We start from the raw sequence: 11551 nt of genomic DNA on the forward strand, positions 1-11551 counted from the left end.
TGACTGACTTGACACCCCATCTAGCGGTCATACCCCGCCATTGTAGTCAGTTACCTCCGTGCCGAAGCTTCATGTCTAACAATAATTGAGATAAATAGGCAGTTTAAATGCATATCAGGTTTGGAATTAATCTTCCCGCAAAGTCTTCATGCTTCGAGTTATAAAGTTCTTTAGTCCTTCTCATGTCATAGTCTTTGCTTTGTTGTTCTGCTGCTGCTGCTTCTGCTCTTGATGATGATGTTGTTGTCGTTGTTGTTGGTGTTGTTCTTGTGCTTATTGTTGCTGCTGCTGTTGTTGTTGCTGCTGCTGCTGCTATTGTCGTCGTCGCCGTCGCCGTCGTCGCCGCCGCCGCCGCCGTCACCGTCGTCACCGTCACCGTCACCGTCGTCGCCGTCGCCGTCACCGTCGTCACCGTCGTCGCCGCCGCCGCCGTCGTCGTCGCCGCCGCCGCCGTCGTCGTCGTCATTGTAATGTTGATGTTGCCAGTACTGTTTAGTGATAACACACAACCTGCTTCAGCATACAATATTTCAGCTGCCTCAGGCATCACGGCCTAATAAAATAGCTTGCAAATATTATGAGCATTACGCGTTAAAGTGCGATATTTGTTTTCCTCCTTAAACGTTTACAGCAATGTACAACCAAACAAAAGGGTCGAAATCACGCGAGATTAGCACGCTCTTTAACGATACTGATCACACGGAGCGAGTTAAAGCTTTGGAATAAGTAAGTAATCGACCACTGATTAGGAAATGAACCAAAATCTTTACAATGAACAAAGGAAGTTTTCAGACCGATGAGTAATTCACTCAAAACAATTGTCTTTGCATCTCTTTTCTTCCCAATTACAAAAAAACAACCCTTTATCAGAAGCATATGAATTGAGTTTTGTTGATACGGCGAGGTAAAATATAGCCCGAGGCTTGTCGAACCATCCTTCCTTTATACGCTTGGTGAGTTAAAACGCAGCGACCACATCTTTTTAAACACTAATAATATGAGACTAAGCCAGCAGACTCAAAATGTTACAAACCAGAGAAGCGTATCACTATACGTTAACCTTTTCCAACCCCCCCCCCCCTCCCGTACAAGATGCTTATGGGATTACGAAGCTACTCGGGGCGAACGGGCCAGAAGCGGGACCGAGGGAATTGCATCAAATCCCTCTCAATGCAGGGGATTTTACGCATATTAGGGTTGCTTGCTCGGCGAACGTGATGCTCAGACTTGAAACAATACAGCAGCGAATTCTTTTTTTAAAGGCTGTTCAACCCATTTTTTTCTTTTCCCAAGTTTTCCCCCTGGAGTCACGCTCAGTTTTTAATCCAGTTATGGCAATGCTAAAAGATAACGAATCCTCTATTGTTTAAAAATGACGTCATGTGTAAAGTACCCTTGTAAAAGGGCTATTGTTGAGGAAGTTTTAGAGGGCTTGTTCAAAAATGGAAATATCTGCCCTAGATATAAATTGAAGAAGAAGAAATGATAACAAATCAGAGTTGTTATAAAGTTACTTTCAAAATAACTGCTCTGTGACCTGTAAACAATACGAGTGCAGTGCACTGAATCACCCACAATGTGGTAGTGTTATGCTTGCTCAATTTACCTCAATGAAGCTTGGCCTACCGTGCCATGGTTCTCTGCCTAGCCTATGTAGCAGGCGTTCGATTGCTTCTTTCGCCCCTGAGGAGGAGGAAGCGAAATCAATATGGCGGCGCGTCTGAAATGGTGTCGCAAACGAACGGTCGATCGAACTTTTGGCGGGAAAAGGAGGGAATCGGCAATGTTAACAAAATTTGCGCGGAAAATGAATGCATGCTCACGCGAACTCTTGACTGCAAACGGGGTAGGCCGCCCAAGGGTACCGACCAAACCCCCGATTGCAAGGGTATAGCTTTCAGACAGTTATATCGTTTTAGGAGAGGCATATAATGTTTGGTTTTTAATTAACCCACACCTTGAGGTGGTGTTACTTTTGCCTTATATTGTTATATATATAGTTCTGTCTTCTACATTGCGTGTTACAATAACAAACGGCATACGCCGAGGTTCTATTGATGCAATGTTAATCAGAGTTAATGGACGTTTTCAATATTTAGTAACCTTTGAGTGAACGGGTCTATACGTGAGATTTATTGTTAACTGTGCCATTTAATGCTTCCTTTTTAGAACAGCATTAACATGACGTCATAGAAGGGACTGTTTTAATATTTGTGCCGGCTGAACATTATGATTGTAAGGACGTCAAAGAGGGGACTGATTGAATCTTTGCACTGGTTGTTGGGTTGCAATTAATGATTTTAACAGCCGCATTTACTAGGTTTTGATTTGGGATTGTTTTCTCATTATTAGTGACTCTGTTGTTGTTAATGTCGTGTTTTTGTTACCAGGAAAAAATAAACTCAAGTATACGACAAAACACTCCGTGAAAATAATAAAATCATGCCATATTACTCATTCCTCCTAACGATGGTGTATGTAGACACCACTCCTACATCCTCCATAATATGACAATAAGCCAGTCTTTGTGATGAGGCAATAACATAATACAGACTCTCTATAAACGCGTGTTCTTCACCACATTGCTATCACCACTAGACTAGTGCAGTTGGATCAAACACACTATCTACCTTGTCATCGCTATCATCATTTTTCCTCGGCAACCGCAGCCATAATTGAAAAACATGTTTGCCAAATATCAAGCAATCAAGAAATAATATTGTGGAGAGAGCGAGCGAGGGACATTGAAAAGCCCGAGCTCCCCGTACGTTGAACTTGGCTGAGGCTGGCGAGTGGAGTAAAGGGGGGTATTACAGCGCTATCTTTCATTACCTCATTGCCGTGGCGCGGCCCGCGTGTGTACGAGAAATTATTACCATGAGATTGTTCCCTTTTTTACCGTGGCGTACGCCAATCCGGCCCGGGCTCCTTTTGCTTTCCCGTCGGCGGCGTAGCACCGTCTCACCGCGGGGTCGGGACACGCGGATCGCTCGCCCAGGATATTAATTTGAGTTTGGCCACAAATTAATGTGCCCCCACAAAAGTAATCAAACTCTTGATCCCAGAGTCTCCTATCGATTACCGTTTCATCAGCGCTGCGTATATATCTACCGAATGAGCAGTTTAATTCGTATCGGTGTATATCACCGGCGCGAGGGGGCGACCCGATGGGGGATACAGCCCCGGTGAGCCCCCCGGGGGGAAAAGAAACCAATCGAGCTTGGGTCCCGGAGTCCGCGATTAGATTATCTCGATTACTTCTATGCCGAGCTTCGAAACAAGAGATGGGATGAGCCCCAGCGTCTATCTCTCAAATAGAGAGAGAGGGAAAAATCCAATGAAAAGTAGGTTTAATTTGAGTCATCGGAATCTAAGGCACGCTCTTCGGGCACGGGATTGAATTAGAAAACTGTACCAGTGATATGTGTCCGGTTTCTTGCGACAGTGAAGCGGCATTTCTGCAGCTAAACAAAATTAGCGCTGATAAAAAACAGTTGCTTAGATTTCATTCACGATTTGGTGTCATGGACACCGACGTGCCCCTCATGGCGGTTCGGGCTGCTCCCCTAATAAAGAAGAAGTAAAGTTCGAAATAATCACGGGAAAAAGTAACCTAAAACCCAAAGAAAAACCCACACTCCCGTACAAAGCATGGAGAAGACGTGCTTGTGAATGAAATACTCTCTGTCGATTTGCTACACTGGAGTATTTGATTAAAGGGTTTAATGCTTCTCACAACTTTGCTATTGTTTCTTGACGCATGAACTGAAATTTGTGTAACTGAGAAAAGCATTTGAAATCCACCACGTGTTCTTTTGCGTGTGCAAACCTAAAACATACTGTTGTACGTTTCGCAATACGAGATGTTATGTATTGCGTTAGCACAACGTGTCCATGCATATCTATCATGATTTCAATCTAGTTGCTATAGCTTAAACTTTATAAGCCTTGCAGTCGGTTGTATTCATAAAATGTAACCAATTTCTGACATCAAAGTAAAATGTTTGACATTTTGAAAAGAAATATTAAAAATGTGACATTAAAAACACTTAGCCGTAGTTAAAGTCCCCTCTTAAGATTGAACAATCTTCTTTATTGTTTCATTATAGAAAACTTAATATGAAGCAATGCTTAGTAGATAGTCTGGTACCCATGACGTAGCTTCGTTTCCGATAAGTATCTCTTTCCCTGTGACGTTTAGTACTTAACTTCACTGTTTAGTGCGTGAGAGCGTAATCACATCATTTGGCTGTGGCTTCTTATAAAGCCAAAACCACAATTGAAGCCAACAAATCGAATACAAATCGAATACATTGAAGTCGACAAATTGAAAAGTCGTCACCACATGACAGTCACAAAACTCAGACACCAACCCAACCATGTCAGTGAAGTCATTTTGATGAAGAAGGACAATTCAGTTCAAATTAGTTCTACTGGTGTATCTTTGTCTCCAAACTCGAAGACATTTTGTTTCCGTAATACAATTTGTCCACAAATTTGTAAGCACCCCTGACGCAATGATGAACAATGAATGACGAACTAGTATAGTAACCATGACGCCATGATGTTATACCCGTCTCAAATAACACTGTACCAAACTGCAGTACATGTTACCAATTAGTAACCGAACGACTGCGCGTTTCTCGAGTCCGTAAATAGCGCATTACCATTTTGGTTTTTACCCTTTACACTGATGTGTGTTAGCACTATACGTATACTCAGTACTTTCCCGAGCTCTGTGAAAAAAATCACATGTGTAGTTGGTAAGGCACTGCTCTATAATTGCAAAGAGCATGGATTCGCCTCCCATCCCAGTAATATGCCTGTGATTTGTTCACAGACATCGGGAAAGTACTGAGTATATGCAGTGCTAACCGAATCGGTATAAAAAAAAAGGTAAAACCAAAATTAATATTCTTTATCCTCGATGCAAATTTTACTACTGTTAAAGCGCATTACAAGATGCGCAAAACACAATCATCACCAGTCTTTAAAATATTTCATACTTCCACCTGTTAATTTCATTTAGCATAATCATTTTGAAACAGGTTTTTTTTTGCCGAGGTGGCTCTTTTCGCTAAAGCACTTTCTGCTAAGTAAATAATGGGGTCATGCTTCAATTGTAAAAAAAGAAAATGTGACTAAGTTGCATATTCTTATTTTTGTATATCAGAAAACCTGGATGGACGCAATAACCGGATAAAAGAATCTGTTCTAGCGACATACTCAGATTATAGGCACGCATCACTGTTTTTCCACCGCAAGAGGGCGGATAACAATATGGAATTTCATAAATATGTCATGGTTTTTCCAGTTGACCCATTTTCACCCAACTGATCTACTTTCGCTTCAGAACCACCAACCCCTTTTTCTCGTTAATGGACTTCCGAGTTTTCATGGCTTATACCATTGTCCCTACAGGTTGAGAACACTTCATCGAGAACAGGGACCGTTACATTCCATGCAGTGACGGTTAAAGGCACTGGACTAAAGGTAGCTGTCAAAGACCAGGGCCCAATTTCATAAAGCTGCTTAAGCACAAAATTTTGCTTAAGCAAAAATACTTGCTTAGTAAAATCAGATTACCGGCCAAGACTCCACTCAATTGTTATGCTAAGTAAACAACAGCTAAATACCAGTCACAAGCGATGTACATGGCATGAAATTTGGGCCAGTAACATGTGTAAAATAAGCGAGCTATTTTCGTGCTTAAGCAGCTCTATGAAACTGGCCCCAGTATTCCCAACATATGCATAAAATAACAAACCTGTGAAAACTTGGGCTCATTTGGTCATTGAAGTTGCAAGATAGTAATGAACGAAAAACACCCTTTATGCACATTAATGTGTGTGCAATTCCAGAGGCACAATCGCCTCAGCTGAAGTATTTTAATATATGATTGAGAAATTACTTTTTTTCCTCAAAAACTATGTTACTTCGGAGGGAAACCATTTCTCACAATGTTAGCTCTCCATCGCTCGTTACCAAAGTAAGTTTTTAAACTAACAATTACCTTGAGTAATCACCAAAACTGTCCAGTGCTTTTAAGGTGCTGACACATAAAAGGTGCCAGGCTATTTCAAATCCAATCTTCCATTTTGCCCGATTGAGAAAATGGCATGGAAGGCCAGTCAAACAAGAAGTTGTTTATATTCTTTTGAAACTTACAGCCTTTCCCCGATTTGGTGATAATGGACATTTAAATCGTGTTTTCTCCCTCACCTTTCCTTATCGCTCCCCCGAAACTTCCTTTTATTTAAATCAATGCCAGCAGGACTTGTATTGATTCCATATTTGTGTAATCCCTGACCGAAGTCCCATCTTCTTGCAAAATCTCACACCATTTACAACACGATCTATTCTGCCGATAATTGCAACTCCGATGTGACACACTTTTCAATCAAAACAGTTTTGTAAACACAATAAGAATACCCCGGTAAAGGGGCCTCGAAGTCCGTATATATACAAAAAAAACACGCATGATTTCGCCGCTTCTGGTGTTTTTTGAAGGGCGGGGGTAATATTTTTAAAGTCTTCAAACCCACTCAAGCTCTCCCTTGAAATGACGATAATTATAAAACGTTTGACTTGTTTGAACTGAAGGAGGGTCCATCTTCAGTTGTTTTGCCTCTCTTTCATCTTTACCGCCCCCAGTCACTTTGGCCTGGAAAATTCCTGCGCATTTAACCATCCGTCACACAAGACCGCAATATCAACACGTCATCTTTTAATGGCTTTCTTTTTTTTCTCTTTTCTCTCAGCTTCTCACAAGCCAAATCTCTGCCCTCCCTCTTCCCCGAACAGAACGGGGGAAAAAAAGAAGAAGAACACTATGTACATAATTTCCGCACGGTTTATGATTTGTGAATCCATTAAAAATCTCCATTCATCCATTTAAAATTTGGAGTGTAAACACTAGTTAATTTGCCTCCCTAGTCCCAAGACAGGAGAAATATGAAATCTCCCGGTCTCCACGCTCGTCCATTGTGCGTTGACGTAGAAGAGAAAAGTCAAAAGTTCCGTCTTTGCGAAACGATCAATAATTATCAAGTCCCTCTTTTCCCTTCCCCCTTTTCTGTTTTTGTTTTTACTGTCATCTTTTTTTACCTCTACGAAGATTAATTGATGACACTTGTATTTTGTATTCACTTAAAGAATATCACGCTGTTGCATAACACGAAACACAGTACTTGAGTGTTCATTAGCTTATTCCCTTTTAATTTATTTGATGTAATGCTATAAAAACTGTGAGTGCATTATGTAACTATAAAAGGCATGCAAACAAGCTTTGCAATGTTATAACTTGAAACAGTGTAGAGACAACACTTAGGTAATCTGTCCTTTTAATTATAACTAATTTGTGAATGTTTGTACTTCGGATTAATGCTAAAAGGCCTATGCTTAAAAGGAATAGTCACGCCTGTGATGTATAGGCTCTTGAAATCACGCCATCAAGTGACAAGAATATGCTTTCATTTTTGTTTTAATTAAACAGATTGGTTAAAACAAAATAAATCATCGTTCTCTTAGGACACCATGTTATATTCCTTGGCATTAAATGACGGAGAATATTCCAAATCCCTCTGGACAGGATGCCAGTCCGTCGCAGGTTACTCCCCAGCTCTTGCTTGTACCCATTTTGTACTCCTGTGTGGAGAGAAGCTATTATGATAAAGTGCCTTGCTCAAGGACACAAGTGCTGCGATTGACAAGGCCAGGATTCGAACCCACATTATGTATAAATTATTACATTTTCTTAGACCGCTCGGCCACGACGCCCCACATTAGTTAGACTTGATTCAAGTCCCGTTCTCGTGCGAGAGGTCCATAAGCATACCCGCAGTTATACAGCTATTAGTGGTCCCGAGAACAGGTCGGGGGAATGCAGAGCAGTTTTCTAGCGATGGCACGGGATTGGGACTTGAGTCAAGTCTACACATTAAAAGATAAAACGGACAGAAAACGTGACGCGTTTACGCTCGCGTTCATGTTAAGGCCATATCAGCCAGGGCAATTTACAGGCAACCATTTTTAAGCAGTCTTAAAGAAGAAATGGCATTCACATTTCTATTTGCACATCATTTTCTTGGGGTGTTGTTAGACAAAATAAATCCTATGCTACCAGAGCTCCCTTTTTATGCAGCTCTGCTTGTTGCTTCTATAAGTTGCCCGTAAAAGCATCACAGTGTGCCATGGCCCTGAAGGCCAAGTTACATGGGGCAATGTACTGGCAATCTTGGAGGAATACAAATTGCTGGTAACCAGGTTGCCAGAAAATTGCCCCTTGTGAAAGGGCCCTTGACGCAGGATTTAACTCGCATCATGCAAAGCGATTTAAAAAGTTGCGTTAACTTATCAGTGGTTTGAGATGCACATGGTGCGTTACAAAATGAACGCAGCGCGTATTTGCGTCATACACTAGTATTGGACAGTCCCAATGGATAGCTCTATAAGGTTCACCCGTTTATCATCATACCACCTCGGAGACAAAACTAAAAGATTGTTTTACAATGATAACGGTGCATCCATAAATCAATGCATTCTATTTTATCCATGTTTAATTAACATTATTTTGTCTCAGTCAGAAACACTGAGTCCTATAGACATAAATCCTGCCCCCACCCTGGTGTGCAATAGAGGCGGCTGACGACTACCACACAGGAAGTTCCATCATCATAATTTGACAATTTAATTATCACAAAGACAAACCTTTTAAATGTTTTGTTCGTGGAGAGAGAAAGAGAGAGAGACAGAACAAGCCCACACTTTCGAAGGTCATTTTTGCCTTTCGCAGCACAAGCTCCCCTATACCCGTAAGTAGTACGCAGCTCGCCCGCCACTATACTCAAACCATGTATACGTTTTTCATCCAAGATGTTTTCCTACTCCTTTCACTGCACCACTAAAAGCATTTTGATTTAATTTGTCCTCGTCTAGTCTGAATAGGAAAAGTGGGTCGCCAAATATAATTTGTTCCCCCCCTTCTTTCGTCTGCGATATGTGAAAATTCAGATGATTTTTGTTTTGTTTTTTGTTTGTTTCTGAAAAAAAGTTGAAGGAGTAATTTTGAAGAGAGTTAGCGTTGATTTTGTTATGTGTATGTGAGGAGAATGGTAAAAGGTTGTTAACGGTAGAGAATTAAAGCGAAAGGCCTATTCTTATATAGAAGATGTAAGAGTATTCCTTTTATCTTTCAAGCGTTAACAATGGTATTATATAATTTCTCATTGTGATCGACTATTTTTACAATATTTATTGTTCATGTAAGGTCCGGTTTTGATCGAAAGCCATCTCCCCTACTAGTTTTACATAGTTCTGCTTTTTACATTTTAAAGGGTTTCTATTAATTTTTATTAAGATTAAATCACTGTAAATTATCCAGTGCCTTTCAGAACACAAAATGAGGGCCGGTCTTTGAATATACCAAATTTCGAATGTACCCAACCATAGTCGTAGATTCTAAATTGACCGAGAAAAAAACACACCTAGATTTATACTTGACTTCTTTCATACATTTCTCTCGGGAACCGGTAAACATCTCACCACAGGTGGGACTCTTCGCTATGATATGAACCCCGTGTACTTCTGACAGGAATTATGTATCTAATATTTTGATAGCTTGAGTAGGCCTATTTTATAAGACCCATTTTTACATTGAGACTGGAGAAAAGACCAGACTCGTGTTTCTAATCACCCTTACGATGATACTCCGCACGCTCAATATCAGATATATCCGCTTCGCATTACTGCCTTAAAGTTTAGAGGATGTTAAAATGGATACACAGCCAACATAGACATCCCATAAAAGAAGAAGAAACTGAAGATTGATGACGCTTTTATCCCATTTCAGGGTTGACTTCTCGCCAATTATTTTGGAAACATCTCCCCGTGCGGTAGTGACAGAAGCGGAGATGGGGCAAGAAAGGGAGATGTGACTCTGTTTAGTGGGGAAGATAAATGATGCTGACTACAAGGGAGCAAAGGAGTACCAAAAGCGACGTCTCAGTTTGAAAGATGATACGGGGGAGTTTAGTGGTTGTAGACGCGCCGTGACCAGTTACCACACCAGACATAGGGCTGCTTAATCCGCTCATTCTAAGACCATCAAAACCCCAGGAAATAGCGCAAAACAACATTTCATCAACACTCATTAGCCCAATGAATCAATCACGGCCGTGCCGTATGCGCCCAGACATTTGTTGGCGGGAAAAAATATGGCATAATACCGCGCCTCGACACGTCCATTTCCACGTAATCATAAGTTATCTTCTCACTGACTTGACCGGACAGCCCGGCCATTATACGACAGCTAGTGTTGCGAGTCACGTGACCCGGAAATCCAAACCAACCCTTTGGAGGATTATAACCGCGAAAATATGAGCGTCAAGATAATACCGCATGACGCCCATCCCATGAACGGTGGATATCTCACTGTTTGAAATACACAAAAAAAAACAGAAAAAAGGACAAATCAAAACGTCAGTTGGGTATTACTTTGCGGAAATGGTTTTGAAAGCCCCTTTCTCTTCTTCTTCGTCTTCCTCTTATTCTCCAGAGTTATCCAGCTCTATCGGATGTAGTTATTGTCCCCTGGTGTTTCACCGTATCAAATCTGACGGTTTATCGCCGGGGAAAAACAGTCTGGATGACACCGATCCTTAAAAAAAATGCTGCAAAATCTTGCGGGAGGTTTTGATGTTTCTGTGAACTGTAAGTGATTCGGGAATCGGTTATCGTTTTGGAAAAAGAAAGAGGGAAGGTTGAATCAAATGAGACAATTTGAGGAACACGGAGTGAGATGCGGAGGAAGGGGGGGTTAGAGATAAGTATTGTTCACGTCTTTGGAAGACAAGATGAAACCTCTTACTACCTAACAATAGCAAACGTGCGTTTGAGTGGGCCATAACAACTAGTAAACCATCTTCAAAAGAGGCAAGTTCAGCGAGATTTCCTTCCAGGACTTTGGACGTGATGGATTTTTTGAGACAGGAAAGGAAGTGGCCCATGAATGATGGGGAATGATGGAGATGAAGTTCTTTGTATCACGATTTGGGTTGCGGTGGCCTCTTCTTATAAAGCTCAAAGTTTGTCAATCACTTTAATCTTGATCAACACCAAATGACAGCAACAATCTTTCAGCAACCTGGAAGGGGTTGGTCTCCGATTATTGTTGGTCTCAGATTCAACAACTTGAACCTTCCACCCCATCCCCCTGCTGAAATACAGTAGGTCTACTTAATTCTCAAAAATGTGTCTTAAAGTCATTATACACTTTCGGAACAGAAAAAAAATACAAGTTCACAGATTTACAAATAAATTACAGGGTTTACAGAAGGTAATGGTAAAAGACTTCTCTTGAAATATTGTTCCATGAAATGCTTTACTTTTTGAGAAAACATTCAAACAATTATCAATTCTCGACATCGAACAATACGGATTATAGTAATGTCATGACACGGCGAAACGTGCGGAAACAAGGGTGGGTTTTCCCGTTATTTTCTCCCGACTCCGATGACCGATTGAGCCTAAACTTTCACAGGTTTGTTATTTT

The sequence above is a fragment of the Asterias amurensis genome, chromosome 9 (genome assembly GCF_032118995.1).
Source record: "Asterias amurensis chromosome 9, ASM3211899v1".
In the NCBI taxonomy this organism is placed as follows: domain Eukaryota; kingdom Metazoa; phylum Echinodermata; class Asteroidea; order Forcipulatida; family Asteriidae; genus Asterias; species Asterias amurensis.